Here is a 15,950-nt window from a genome sequence, read left to right as displayed (position 1 = left end):
ATTTAAAAAAAATGACCATTTAATATTGAACATTAAACTAGTGATGTGTCTTTACATTTTCTATACACAGAGCTCAAATACATTGTGTTTTCCTGTTCTCTTTTGATTGACAGAATATATCAGCCATGACTATTGGATGTTTTTAAACTACAGTATCTGCCGAAATTTTTGGTTTTTGAATTTTGGCCGATATATCGGTGCATCTCTAATTTCAATTACTGACTAATAACCTTTTTTATTGCTGTTAAAGTAAAATACTGTTACTATTTTTGAAAACATACAAGGCGCACATAGAGGGTTTTGCATCCAAACTCTTATAAAACCGTACGTCTGCCAATTAATTAGAGAAGTAATATAAAACCCGTCCTCCACAAGCAGCACAATTTGAGTTTTTGTTCACATCCACAGGCGCAGAAAAAATAGCTTATTTAAAAATAAACTCATTGCTGAGAGTCGACATGCGCTTCGTGGTAGCTGTACCCTGCTTGCTTAATGCTGAAAGCAGCACATTTAAACCTTACACGTGCAAATATTTACAATGCACATTTCAGCCCCAAGAAAAGCTGAATAATGCCTCTCACGATGCCTGTTCATTCTGCACGATGTGCCAACCCCAGAGAAGAGAAAGAAACAATATAAGCATTCATGAGCCTTCCACCTTTTCCACAAACCAACAGATTGATTCCAGATCTCAATGTAGAGGTTGATTTGTAGCCAAGCAGTAAGGGAGAGAATCTGGGCAGACTGAACTGCATTTACATTCATGCATTCAGTTGGCGCTTTTACAAGAACACTTGCGTTACATTCAATCCATAGATTTTCATCAGTGTGTTACTTTTACTTTGCTAAAGTGTGCAACACACGGATGTAAGATGGTATGCATTACAGTTTACCACAGTCCTGTCTGTTTAGTTTTATAAACACTGTTGTTTTTTAAATAGTAAAGCACAGTTCAAGCATAAAAGCATCTCTATAAGCTATTTTCATGTTTTGATCGACATGCATGCAGACTGGGCTTTATATAACTGCATGGTTGCCATTGGCGATTGTGCAATGCGGCGCTGTGCTGTGTAGCGTGCTGATGTAAACAGAGCGAACTCATGACTCCAGGAGACTCCACAGCCATGAGCTTTGATGCAGATGGCCTACTTTCATAAATCAGTGTGTTATGGAGGGGGAGAAGCAGAACAAGGCTCAAATTGATGTTCCCAGCACAGCTGCAGGCATCAGCTGACTCCCCCCTCATATTTATCTGCTTAAACTGTGACCTTTTTGTTCCTGTTGGTGCACAGAACCGGCACAGCTTACAGTGGCCTCGCTTTGACTCAATCCCCCTCCCTCTATCATGTCAATCAAAGCTCAGCGTGAGTGCCAAACTCCGCCCCTCGGCGGCTCTGTGTCAACTTCTGCTGATGTATTGGCTGTTATTTACTTTCACTTCTTGTATTTCCTCCACATGTGACTTCCTTTCTTGTTCTTGCAATGCAGTACATTTTATTTGTTATGATGTCAAATAAATAATTATTTTAAAATGATTTCATTACAGTACTTTGGTTTGATGTTGGATTTTTTTTGTTATCTTCGAACCCTTTGAACTCTTTCAGGTTTTCCTTCATTGTTTTCAAACAAAATATGCCACCAGTAGTCTCATTCGAAAGCATGTAGTCCTGTTTTATACGTTTACAGAAATCTGTATTACAGCATCAACATTTCATATGTCCTAAAATGGACATATGAAATTAATTCCTGTTTGGATCCTAAGGAATGAATGGGGCTAGGCTAATGCTAACACTTTCATGACACGCTGTACAAAGGTTAAGTGCATGCATAGAAAAAAGATAGTATTCATTTGTCTAAGTTGAGGTAAGAATATTGAAAAATTGTGGTGTTTTCCTTTAAGAAGCTTAAATTAGCTAAGCCAGTGGCTTAGTTTCGCTCATCCTCCATAGATATTATTATTGTTTTTGGCGTAAATGATAGTTTCATTGCTAATATCTAGTTGCACATTGTCTTTTTGAAGGTCATATTGTAATGATTTCGTATATGGATGACTTTCATTGAAGGGATAAAGCAGGCAGACTTTTTATCATGTGTTCTGTGGGAGTAAAGTCATATGGGTTTGTAGCATCATCATGATGATGAGTAAACGATGGCAGTATTTTATTTTTGGTGAATTATTTGTTGATCCATTGTTGCATAACAGACCAAGTGCACATCTCATTTTATAGATGTTTAAGTGTACACACAAATGTATAACAAACCTGGGTGAAAAGCTTTGTAACCCATTTTGATCCCATGAAGTTTAGGTGAAAACATAAAGGGACAGAATTAATAACATCTACCGCCAGTGCAAACCATAGATATGTATAATAAAGGCTAGATGTGTTACGGCGGAGTCTCTAACCTCATCACCGGCGGCCATCTTGTCTCAGTCGGCTCGCTCACTCATAACATTGTGTTTTTATGGTGCGTGTAAAAAAAAAAAAAACATAACTTGCTCAATTTTCTACCGATTTTCAAATGGTTTGGTTTCTTACAAGCGATATTAAATGGCTATAATTTTGAATGGTTGAACATGTTTCATGAACATTATTCATAAGTATGCAGTGTCATAAGTACATCTCTGACGTTTATAACAAACCAAACCTTTTGGAAATCAGTAGAAAATTTTGCAAGTTATGTTTGTTTAAAAGTACATGCACCATTAAAACACAATGCTACAAGTGAGCTAGCTGACTGAGACAAGATGGCTGCCAGGTGCTGACGTCGACCTCCATTGGCCAGCGTGACGAGACATCTAGCCTTTTTTACATGTCTATGGTGCAAACCATAATTTTGCCGTTAAATAACGACTGTCGGGAATGACTAAAGACGCACAGTGGATAATAAGCGCTTAAAAGATGTGGTCTAGTTATTTTTGTGACTGACCTTTTATTGCATATGCATTTCCATAAGTTTCCTTTTCACACGCAAAATTTATGAGAGGAGAGTATGTCAGTTATTTACGCAACGCAATTTGTGCCATTATTTTACGCCGAAAAAGCATGTCTTAAACAACTTTGCCACAGAATGGCAGCAATTATTGCTGCTAGGAGTTCAGAGAGCGCATCGTAGAAGCGAGAGGATTTTCCACATCAATTTATTTGGAATGCAAGAGAAACCTATTCAAAAATATTGTTTGCCAAGCTACGTTATTTTTAATTTGCTGGAGGAAATGAAAGAGGATTCACTAGCAGAAGTCACACAATACCAGGTGTTTCAAAACTTCTTATTCCTCCAGACAGTTCAAATGAAAATGAGCTGTTGCACCTGTGTTATTTTTAGTAAATTACCCGCAAATATTTCCCCTCCCATCAGAGCTTTTTTGGAGTTGCGGAATATGTGTGTGTGTGTGTGTGTGTGTGTGTGTGTGTGTGTGTGTTTGTTTGTTTGTTTGTATGTATCAGCATCTTCAGGTTTGCTTATAGATTTTGTGGTTTCTACTATGGAGGAATCTCTAATGTCAACCTCATGACTAACTTAACCCACATCACTATTCTATGGGCTTGTACCTAAAATGGAAACAAGATACTTCCCCTTTAAGAGTCGAGCCACAGGGTTATGAGGTCAGGAGAGAATGCATTCACAGTCTGAATCATCACTCATCCTGTATGTGACTCATGTATGCACGCTTGACTCATGCGCTTGAATAAAGTAAACAAGTGCATGCTTGCCGACATCACGCTGACACTGACCTGTTTGCATACAGATCGAGTATGCAAAACCCGTCCGTACCCTGCTTTGATCCAGGCCGTATTTTAATGCGTGTGCACAGGGAGGCGCAGTGCAATCCATGCTGGATGTTTTATTGTATTTTTGCACACTAAATCGACTGGGCTGCTCACTAGACTGAATGGAAATCCACCCAGAGGGAGTGGGGCGGCGGATCTCTGCATCAGCAGATGTGAGAGTCCTGTCATGTGTAATCCTACCGCAGTACTGAGCATGCTCCGTGTGGCCCTGCATTTACTCACTGTGAGTCGGTCACACTGTCTGCCCACTTAAATGCACTTGATGGAAAAACACATTAACCCTTTATACAACACTACAATACTTTGCTATCCTTAAATTTATATTTATGCATTAGGTGGACGCTTCTATCCAAAGCAACTTACAGTGCATTAGAAGGTATACATTTTTATCAGTATTAATGTTTTCTGGGTTCCATGACTTTTTGCGCTGTTACCATTCTTGTGTAGAGACATCTGTATGTAAAATATATGTAGGTAATTTTCCCTGAAAAGTGTAAATTATAGATTTACAGAGCCTTTTACAGAAACACAGAAGAAGGTTATTATACAATTTTTCAGATTCAATAATGCACGGGTGGATGAATAATGTGAGATGTTCATTACATTAAGGTGTATATGAGAAGTTGCCTGGGTGACTTGGACATCCACGTTTGGCATTCTGTATTCAGTAAGATTCCTTGGCTTATGAGAATTCCCTGGTTTCCATGACAGAGATGTTTGTTAACTGGTGAATTTTAAGCTGCTGGGAAAATGATTTGAAATAAAGATGAGTGAAACTCTATGACCGTTAACCTTTACCTCATTGATATGAAGCATGATGTTTAATGAAGGGCACGTTATGCAAAATCCACTTTTACGAGGTTTTTGTAAACACCTCGTAAATGTGTGTTGGCAGTGTTTGAACACAACAACCCTACAAATAATAAAATCCACAATTTTCTTCTTTCTTAATTCCCATTAACTCTTTCCGCGCCATTGACGAGTTATGTCGTCAATTACGAGAAAACATTTGCATTAAAATAACGTGTTTCTGAATAATATTTATGTTAATCTGCAATACTGCGATTATCCATACTTACCCAATTTATGATTTTTTTTAAGCCAAAACGTTATTTACTAATTTTAAACTCTTTTTGTTTAGATAATCGTTCTGAATCTGATCTCTAACAAATTACTTCACAAAAATTAAATTATTTAAGCTTTTGGCTTAAAAATTTGTATTTTTTAAGAAGAATACCCATATTTTAGAGTTTATAAGCAGAGAATTTTTTTTCCTGTTTGTTTATTGTTTGTTTGAAAGCAGAGGGTCTGGTTTTTTTCATTTGATATATGTACGTTTATATATTTTTAGAAGAAAAATTGTCTGGAAGGCATTTTGTGAAACTTTTGAAAATCACAAAAAAATGCTGGCGGGCAACTTTAAAAAAATGGCTGGCGGGGAATGAGCTAAACCAAAGCAGTATCATTATGCTGCTTTGATTCTCTTGTTAATGTGATGTCACACAAACAAAGCCCCAACCATGGCCACTGACTGACTGGTTAATTTTACTTAAAAGCTTTCTAAATGTATTTACAGGAATCAGATTTATTTTTAACCAAAAGCCGACTGAATTAAATCTGATTGAATGATGTTATGACGCCAAAGTTTACGTGCACCCTAAACATTTCGATTTGATTAAAATGTTCGTTTACATGTACTTTTTATGTAATCTGAACCGAACATCTGCGCAAGCGCACAGCCAGCTTTGTGTATCAAAACCAGCCCAATGGACATTCAAAACTAGCCCAAAGAATCCCATTGCCTAGCTATTGTATGTTTCTGTGACAAGAATTATGAGATGTAAATAAGAGATAAATATAAGACGTAAACACACACATTTTCTGCGCATGTGCACAATGTATTTTTGCAGCCGATTTATAAAATACTAAGAATTACGCTTTTACATGCGTACTTTTCTCCTAAAGATCGGATCACAGATCGGACTACAATACAATCAAAATTAACATCCGATCGACCTCCATCGTATTGATTAAGGTGTTTACATGAAGGATTTTCAATACGATTGAGCCATCAATACGATTACAAACGGATTATTTGGTTGCATGTAGACGTACCTACTCTCTGCTGGTAAGGGAGTGAGGGCTGTAGCTCATTTGCATGTAAAGGTACTTGAAAACAGCGCATATTTGCTCCCACCCAAATAGGGGCATTTTGGACACACTATAACAAATGATCTGTGGTGTATTTTGAGCTGAAACTTCACAGACACATTCCAGGCACACCTAAGACTTATTATGTCTTGTAAAACTGGGCGTAATATGTGCCCTTTAAAGCATACACACTGTAAAAAATGCAACATATATTTTTGTTAAATTAAGTTAAACAATTTCAACTTGTTTTGTCAAATCTTAAAATAGTAGGTTGAATTGACTCGCAAAACCAAGTTGTTTTAACTTCATGCTGCATTTTTTTTTTTTTTAAGTGCAGGGTTAACATTTACAGAAACACCAAAGTTTGAGCACTACTAGCAGTGTGCTTACCTCAGCAAACAACACAAATGTCTAAGATTTTAAGTGATGACAAATCATTCAAAAATTGGTTATTGTCAGCATAGTTTACACAGTTAAGGGTTAACTTTTTATTGATGACCGCAGGTTATCTTGGTTAATCATTGTGATTGGGAGTGTAATGTCCCACCCACTGTCTCACCAGATATTTTTATTCCAGTTTTTATTAGCTTTCCAGAATTTATCCTGTTTCCAAACAAGCAAAGTTGAGCTGATTTATATATATATATAATATATATATGGTCTTCTCTCAAATAAGACAAATTAATACATACCTCTCTTTTGTCAATGTTTCCCCTTAATCATTGTATAGCGTGTCATGAACGTGTTAGCATTTAGCCTAGCCCCATTCATTCCTTAGGATCCAAACAGGGATGAATTTAGAGACCACTAAACACTTCCATGTTTTCCCTATTTAAAGAGTATTACATAGGGCTGGGTATCAGATGGGTATTCAGATTTTCCAGATCGATTCGATTTCGATTCACAAGCTACCAAATCAATTCGATTTCGATTCTCGATTCAATTTTCGATTCTGGTTCTCAGACCGTTTTTTATACTTCTCAATGAATATAGATTTAATACAAATACTATATTAATAAAAAGAACAGTGAACAGCAGGTTACAAGTGGGTAATTAATAAAATCGACGAAGCACCTGAAACCGCCATTTTAAGCACTGAATGAATGAATGACAGGCTTGCCTCTTGCTCCTTGGTAACATGTGCTAGGCAAAAAAGAGGGTGACATCTAGTGAAGAAGACTAGTAATACGATTAATGTTAATCTTTCGTTCAATGTTTGCAGAAATAAATATGAAAAAAAAAAATCGATTCTGCTCTTTGAGAATCGATTCTGAATCGACCACGTTAAAAAAAACTGATTAATCGAAAAATAGATTTGTTTTGCCCAGCCCTACTATTACATGAGTAGTTACACGAGTAAGTAAGTGGATAAAAAAATGGAGAACTATATTGTATGGTGGAAGAGCACTTAGTTTGCAGCACTTCAACTTCGGCGCACAGTAACATCATCACTACTTCTCAGCTGCAAACTAAGGGGGCGTGCACACCAAAGCGTTTACGCCCGCGGCCGGTGCATGTTTTTAATTGGTTCCAATGGAAGCGCAGCGTTTTTCAAAACATCCATCAGCTGGGGGATTTTTTCCACGCTGAAAGTCGGCGCTTGAGAGAGATTCAACTTTGGGTGAAAAGCTCCGCTCTTCAATATCAGTTCTCACACGGCCGTCCAATCACATTGGAGGAAGGGCAGGACAAATATCACAACAAGCTCACAGCTCAATTATCATAGCTACTAAAGTGCTCAGCTGAAGAAAGCTGGCACTCAGCTGAAAAACAGCTGGCATTCGGCATCCTCCAGGCGTTTTAAGCCGCATTTAAAAGTTTTGGTGTGCACGCCCCCTAAGTGCTCTTCTGCCATGCAATATAGGTCTCATTTTTATCCGCTTAGCCACCATACTTACTTGTGTAACTAAATTTGTCGAAGTTGAGGGAAGAACATAGTAAAATACTGCAAAACTCTATCTATCTATCTGTCTATCTGTCTATCTATCTATCTATCTATCTATCTATCTATCTATCTATCTATCTATCTATCTATCTATCTATCTATCTATCTATCTATCTATCTATCTATCAAAACAGATTGATACAGAGTTGAGTGTATTTGAGAACACAATGAGAGTTAAAAGTCATTTCTAAAAGTGTAAATGCATGTTTTCTGCCATTTCATTGTTTATGTGTAACCTTGTAACCCTTTTGTTTATTTTCTGTTTCAACACTCATTGAACTCAGTTGACTGTGTTTGTGTGTGTGTGTGTGTGTTTGAGGGGGAGGGGGAATGTGCCGGTTTAAATGTTTCAGCGATAACAAAGCAAATCCTTCCATGAGGTCATGCGTCGCTGACATGGCCGTGTGGTTTAACTGGGTGGGGAATTTTCTTTCGGACTTCCCTTACTGCGCTCATATATCTACCGCTGGCCCAGTTTTTCTGGCTTTCTCACTTTCACAGCGACTGTAAAAACGGTTAAGCTCTATTGAGAATGCAACTCTTAACTGTTTGTTTATCAGAAAGTAAAATCATGAGGACAAACCACTGTCTATATCCAACAGCCCTGACAAGCATTTGAATGCTTAATGCGCACTAATAATTGTTACAATTCATTGATAACTTCTTGATACAAATGCTGGTAACGATTTTCTCAAAAGAGTTTCATTTTTTTATAATGACTCTTGTAATTACAGGTGTGACGGTTATTTTTAGTGAGGTGTGAAGTTGATTCCCATCTGGAGGTGTTAATCACAGGTGTAATGTATCATGTTAACTATAGACATTTGTTTTATTGTATCTATTCAGACTTTTATATGCTTGACAGAGACATTATGACGGTTGATAACAAAATGCGGGCTGCTGTTTGAATACAAGCATTAAACAAACTTTTTTATTTTTTGCTTAAACGTCTCTGATGCCTCAAGATTTTATGTCTTATATACACAGTTATACGCATATAGACGGTTGTAGCAGCAACAACATAAATAAATGGCTTTTGTGGACTAAACCCAACTTCCAGTAGACTTCCACACAGAATCAATAACAACAGTAAATAACCTTCATTAAATATATTATATCTAAAGCGTATCAACTATTACTGTGGGTTCACACCAGCCGCATTTGAGGCGTCAAATTCCCGTTTTGAAAACATTTTGAGTTTACTCGCTTCATTTGTGTGTTAAATTGTAGTCATAGAGGCATTCACGTGGAAATTCGCGTCATGGGAGGGGCTTCTGCGACTCCGCTCGCTTTCTATAATCACGTCACTAATAGAGAGAGCTCCTGATTGGTTAACACAGCGTTTCAACTCGTGCGTTTCCCGCAGCAATGCTCAATTCGCGGCATTCACGTGAACTAGATGCGTGCGCCAGGCTAAATGCCTTATTCGTGCCGCAAGACCTCCAGACGTGCGTTAACACGTCTTCACATTGACTTAACATTGCAATCCCTCGCGTTTGACGCCTCTACCGGGGCTAGTCTGAACGCAGCATTACACTGAGCTAATGTTACTGTGTAAAATGTATGTATATAATGTTTTAGGACTGCAAAACCCTTAATTGTTTGCAGAATAAAAGTTTTTGTCACATCATATGTGTGTGTGTGTGTGTGTGTGTGTGTGTGTGTGTGTGTTTGTGTTTGAGTACTGTGTAAAATAACCTTGTATATGTATTTGTGTATGTGTATGTGTATGTGTGTGTGTGTATGTATGTGTATATATATATATATATATATATATATATATATATATATATATATATATATATATATATATATATATATATATATATATATATATATATATATATATATATAGAAATGTTTTACAACATAAACGAGTGGCTTTCGTGGTCAACACGTAACTTCTGGTAAACTCTGTTAAGAATAAATAACAACAAAGTTCTCTAAACGTAGTTTATTTATATAACCAGCAAAATAAACAACACATAGATTAATTAGGAAACCAAAACATTTGTTATTTTCTTTTTTCCTACTATGGAAGTCAATGGGGTCCACGAACGGTTTGGTAACAGACATTCCTCAAAATATCTTCTTTTGTATTCATCAGAACAAAGAAATTTATATGGGTTTGTAACGACATGAGAGTGAGTAAATGATGACAAAATTTTCATTTTTGGGTGAACTATCCCTTTAAAGGCGTTCTAAGCGAATCTGGGAGACGTTAGTTTTTTGTTGACGTTTGAATTGTTTTCAAACAGACGGAGCGTAGCTAACTCCTCCCCCTCCCTTCCGTGCTTTCATGAACGCGCCCAACCCCCACCCCCAAACCCTTCTTGTCGTTTATTGGCTGGAACACTTTGTTACAGTTTCTGTTTGTAGGTTTGGCCACTGTGTTGTTATTGCCGTTTGTGAAGCCTGGGCTGTCTACAGAGATCGCGTTTTTTTACAGTTTGATCAGCGGACAGGCAGCAAGCAGATAGTGAAGAGATGTTTGCTGTATGTAACAAAAAATGTTTTATGGTCTAAAACGCGTCAATTCGCTTAGAGCACCTTTAAGAGTCCAGTGTCATTCATACAGTAGTGTTCATGGCTGAATGTATTATTTTCATTTAATGTACCTACTTCCTACATTGCAGTCTAACTCACTTACAACGACAGCTGTGAGGTTATGTTTATGCAACACAACAGTATTGTTTGTGCATCTCTACACCCGCACACACACACACACACAATTTCCCTCTCCCATAGATCTATAGATAAACCACCTTCCTCCACAAAATAGTGCATGTGGGTCACATGAATAATGGAAATCAGGCTGAACTCCTGCTGAACTCCAGCTATGTCAAATGCAAAGCCACACGCCCATTATGTGCTCATCTCTGCTGATGTGGCCCTGCATTCATCTGGCCGTCTCTGCTTCTGTCATCACTCTGGGTGTGGCCGATCGCCTGACACAGTCAAACAACCCAAGCTTTGTTCAACCTCGTGGCCTTTGTGTCCAATGACTTACCTGTACATATAAAGAGGGTAGATAAACCAGAACGATGACCGGAGACCTGGGTGCAAGGTGACTTTAGTTAATATGTAATCCGGTGATCTCTGCACACTTGTTACCTCTTTGACTTCTTCCTGGTATAACTGCGTTTGTTTGGAGATGCCACGTGATTCGAGAAAGAACCCAAATCCTAAGTATTGAATGTCAATGCATAACTTTCCTAGGTCATATTTTCATCTAGTAGATGATTAAAAAGGTTTTACAGACTTGCACCAAAGACATTACTTTATTTAGAGTACTTACGTACTATATTATATGATACTGTCCGAAACTGCTCACACATCACAGCGAATGTCACTCATACACACACATTTTGCGGTTCTGTTGTGTTTTGAGTATGCACAGATTGCATCCCAGATGACATAAAACTACTCCGTTCCCATAAATCTGAATAGCAATTTTAATTTGATCTCAACCACATATTTATATGATTTGGGTCGGGTTTGTAAAAAACGGATTTCATGAGTGTTCATCCTGTTCAAACTTCAAACAGCTCAGTGGGATTCAGTCAAATACATATGTATTTGATTGTTGATATTTTTTCAGCCTGTCTGTCTGAGAGTGTGTCACGTCTGGGGCTTGTGAGCATCTTTCTCTGGGGAAGGTCAGACTCCATCAGCCTGCCGTCATGGATGATGAAGATGTCTGCTGCCTGAGAATGAGGTAAAAAAAATCATTCAAACAGACTAGAATACTTTTTCTCCTACGTGTTTTCACGAAAGCACCTCATGTGTATGTTAAACAACGGCTCCACTTTTGACTGCTCCATAGATGCGTCCACCAAACAGCCTTTAAAAGGACACTCCACTTTTTTTTAAAATATGCTAATTTTCCAGCTCCCCTGGAGATAAACATTTGATTTTTACCGTTTTGGAATCCATTCAGCTGATCTCCGAGTCTGGCTGTGCCACTTTTAGCATAGCTTAGCATAATCCATTGAATCTGATTAGACCATTAGCATCGCGCTCTAAAACAACCAAAGAGTTTGGAGATTGATATAAGCAGCATCCGAAAATAGTCCCCTTGGTAACTTTCAATAGCAGGGGACTATTTTCTGGCACTGCACAATATCATTGTGCCTCCTGCACCCGTGGTGCGGCAGCAAATTCCTTGATTATTACGGAATGAGAGTATAGTTCCTAGTCATATCGGCCTAGAAAATGACAACTTTTTAATTTTCTGTTGGTCTTACGATGTAACTACAGAAGAGTCAAGTTTTAAATAGAAAAAATATCGAAACTCTTTGGTTATTTTTTGTGCGATGCTAATGGTCTAATCAGATTCAATGAATTATGCTAGAATATGCTAAAAGTGGTAGTGCCAGACCCGGAGATCAGCTGAATGGATTCCAAAACGTTAAAAATCAAATGTTTAACTCTAGGGGAGCTGGAAAATTAGTCTATTTTGTGGAGTGGAGTGTCACTTTTATGGGGCATCTATGTATAAATATATCTATGGCTGACTTTTAAAACACATGAATGAGTTGCTTTTGTGAATACGTATCAGAAATTGGCTTTTAAAGGGATTTTCCAGCAAAATAACAAAATTACCCCATGACGAGCACATTTGGAGTTATTTTAGTAAATGTCCTTGCTTTTCCAAGCTTTATAATGGAAGAAAACAGGGATCAGGAAACAAAAAAATCTATCCTTAAGAGCTAATCATTGGGGCTTAATAAAGGTCTTCTGTGAGTAATCGATGCAATTTTTCGTAAAAAAAAAAACTGTTATAACTAGCTTTTGGTAACAGAGCCAACTTGGATACAATTCACAAGAGAGTTTTAGTGAGCGTTCATTACCATAGGTAGGTAGAGAGTCCAAAATGGCGTTGTTACCAGAAGCTAATTATTATAGTTTGTAAAGTTTAAAATATGGATATTTTTCTTACAAAATCGCATTGATTACCAACAAAAGATCTTTATTAACCCCTTGGAGCCGTCTGAATTTCTTCTGTGAAGGATGGATGCACTTTTATGGGCTTCAAAATCAGTTGTTGTTCCTCAATCCCAGTTTTCTACCATTATAAGCTTGGAAGAGCAAGGACAATACTAAAATAACTTCAAATGTGTTAATCTGAAAGATGTTGGACATATGTATCTCAGATTGCTTGAGGGTGAATAAATCATGGGATCATTTTGATATTTGGCTGGAGTATTGCTTTAAGCACAAAAAATATATATTGTAATATTGCCCTATAAATCACTTTGGATAAAATCATCTGCCAAATGCATAAATATAAATGTACCTCTGAATTTTTTTTTTCCAAATCACAGACAAAAATTGTATTATTCACATCACAAAGTCTGCACATTTTTTTTCTGCATGATGACTTGTTTACCATTCAGTCAGTGTAGTATCATCTCTTTCAGATTTCGCTGACCCTAAGCTGCACATAAAATAACCACATGTTGGCTTTCTCAAACCAACATCATAAAACAAAAGCTGCGATTGGATTGGTTCCTTTACTTTTCTTTCTGTTTTGTGCAAAATAGACTAGAATGTATCCTGTTGGATCCGTCTAAGTGAGACTATCACATACAGTATGACAAGACATTCATTGTTAAATCAGTGACTGATAACCCCGATAACATTTGCCAGAGCTGTGGTGTCAGTAGCACGGGTGATGACAACCGTGGCCACAGATGAAAGCAACCCATAGAGAGATTATTCAAACAGTCCGAGGGTGCACACTACACACCATAACATTCCCTTTCAAGTACCTCTCTCAATTTAATTCTGTCACCCGCTTCTGAGAAAAATCTGTTTTATACTTTGAAGTGTATAAGCGAGCGGGGCCAGACAGCCATATCCGCCGTGTTATGGACGCTCGTGACACATTTTCTCTCTTTCTCCGATTCCTTCTTCAGTGGTGACAGTCATAGCGATGGTTGGGTGTGACAGTGATCTCCAGCAGCTTTGACACACTTGAAAAGATCCAAAAAGAGAGAGATAATTAATGCCGTACTGATTCCTTCTGATCAACTTTTACTTTGTGTAAGATAAGATAGACGATGAGAGTTTCAGATGTATCTGACATCGATGAAGCTCAAAGATACAGCTAGTAGGTTTTAACCTGCAGCCCACTTAGACAGAAAGCGATGATTTGAAGGGATTTAAAGAAACCAATCAGTTTTTTCTAGGTGCCATTTAGGAAGGGGTTTATCCGAATTAGATAAAACAGTGATTCATACTTATTTCAAACTTTTTCCTTTTCAATCACCATTGCAGCCTGACTTCTGAAGATGCATGCAACTGAGCTCATGACTTTCACAATAGCTTTTACAGGGTGTGCCGTCTGAAGTGATGAATGATATATCATTACTGGCATTCATGATTAAGTGTTATGGTTTTAAAATAGAGTTAATTGAACATTAATTATTCAGTAATTTGAAGTTGAGCAATAGGAAACGCATGCTGACTAAACCGTACTAAAAAAATACCCGGTTATTATGATTACCTTTGTGACAGTGAAAGCACATTACAAAATGTCCCTGCAGTTAAATAGGCAAAAATACTTTCGGGGTGATTCATATGTTGAGAAAGGGCTTGTTCCATTAATGCATGCGAAACTGAAAGTGTGAAATAAGACAAACCACCCACATCTGATTTCCACAGAGCTGTAGATATATTATTCCTGCAAACTCACCCGAACACTCTTCTTACTTTATCAACATAGAGAAGTTTGGCATCTAGCATACAAAAAAAATCATCTTAAAGGATTAGTCCATTTTCTAAAAAGAAAAACCAGATAATTTACTCACCACCATGTCATCCAAAATGTTGATGTCTTTCTTTGTTCAGTCGAGAAGATATTATGTTTTTTGAGGAAAACATTGCAGGATTTTTCTCATTTTAATGGACTTTAATAGAGCCCAACATTTAATACTTAACTCAACACTTAACAGTTTTTTTTCAACGGAGTTTCAAAGGACTCTAAACGATCCCAAACGAGGCATAAGAGTCTTATCTAGCAAAACGATTGTCATTTTTGACAAGAAAAAAAAAATTCACTTTTAAACCACAACTTCGCGTCTATCTCCGGTTATAACGTAAATGCGTAGTGACGTAGAGAGGTCACGTGTTACATATCTGAAACGCAAATTTGCGGACCATTGTAAACGATAAACTGACACAAAGATATTAATTAGTATCATTTCACATACAACAACGGTGGAACGATCCTCTTTTTCAACACTTGTAAACACTGGGGCGTAGTTTCGCGTTCGTCCTCTGTGACCTCTGGACGTCATGACGTATTGCGTGGGGTCACGCTGGCGCATCACGACCGGATCTAGACGAGAAGTTGTGGTTTAAATGTGCATATTTTCAAAAATGACAATCGTTTCGCTAGATAAGACTCTTATGCCTCGTTTGGGATCGTTTAGAGTCCTTTGAAACTCTGTTGAAAAAAACTGTTAAGTGTTGAGTTAAGTATTAAATGTTGGGCTCTATTAAAGTCCATTAAAATGAGAAAAATCCTGCAATGTTTTCCTCAAAAAACATAATTTCTTCTCGACTGAACAAAGAAAGACAACAACATTTTGGATGACATGGTGGTGAGTAAATTATCTGGATTTTTCTTTTAAGAAAATTGACTATTCCTTTAAAGGAAAATACCAATATTTTACTAATGTTTTTTAGATGAATTAATACATACTTATCTTTTTTCAATGTGTGCACTTTTAATCTTTGTACAGCGCTTCTTGAATGTGTTAGCATTTAGCCTTACACCATTCATTCCTATGGCTCCAAACAAAAGTTTTATTTTGTGCCACCATACTTACTCGTGTAACTACTCATGTAGCAGTCTTTAAATAGGGAAAACATGAAAGTGTTTGGTGGCTTTTAAATTCATCCCTGTTTGGATCCTAAGGAATGAATGGGGCTAGGCTAAATGCTAACACATTAACGAGGCGCTATACAAATATTAAAAGTGCTCGCATTGAAAAAAGATAGGTATGTATTAATTCATCTAAGTTGAGGTAAGAACAAAGTAAAATATTGAAAAA

The 15,950-nt window shown here is 37.3% G+C and overlaps 1 long non-coding RNA gene across 4 annotated transcripts in view; it reads left to right on the top strand.

Moving 5' to 3' along the window:
* LOC135786707 (uncharacterized) overlaps positions 1-15,950 on the top strand; it is a 113,652-nt gene that overhangs the window by 12,514 nt on the left and 85,188 nt on the right. For all 4 annotated transcript variants that reach the window (XR_010546983.2, XR_012335545.1, XR_010546984.2 and 1 more), the window contains exon 2: positions 11,489-11,605. This is a non-coding gene — a long non-coding RNA (uncharacterized lncRNA). The remainder of the gene's footprint in view (positions 1-11,488; positions 11,606-15,950) is intronic.

Source organism: Paramisgurnus dabryanus, chromosome 20, assembly GCF_030506205.2.
Source record: "Paramisgurnus dabryanus chromosome 20, PD_genome_1.1, whole genome shotgun sequence".
NCBI classification, from domain to species: domain Eukaryota; kingdom Metazoa; phylum Chordata; class Actinopteri; order Cypriniformes; family Cobitidae; genus Paramisgurnus; species Paramisgurnus dabryanus.
This window is presented reverse-complemented; position numbering and strand designations above follow the sequence as displayed.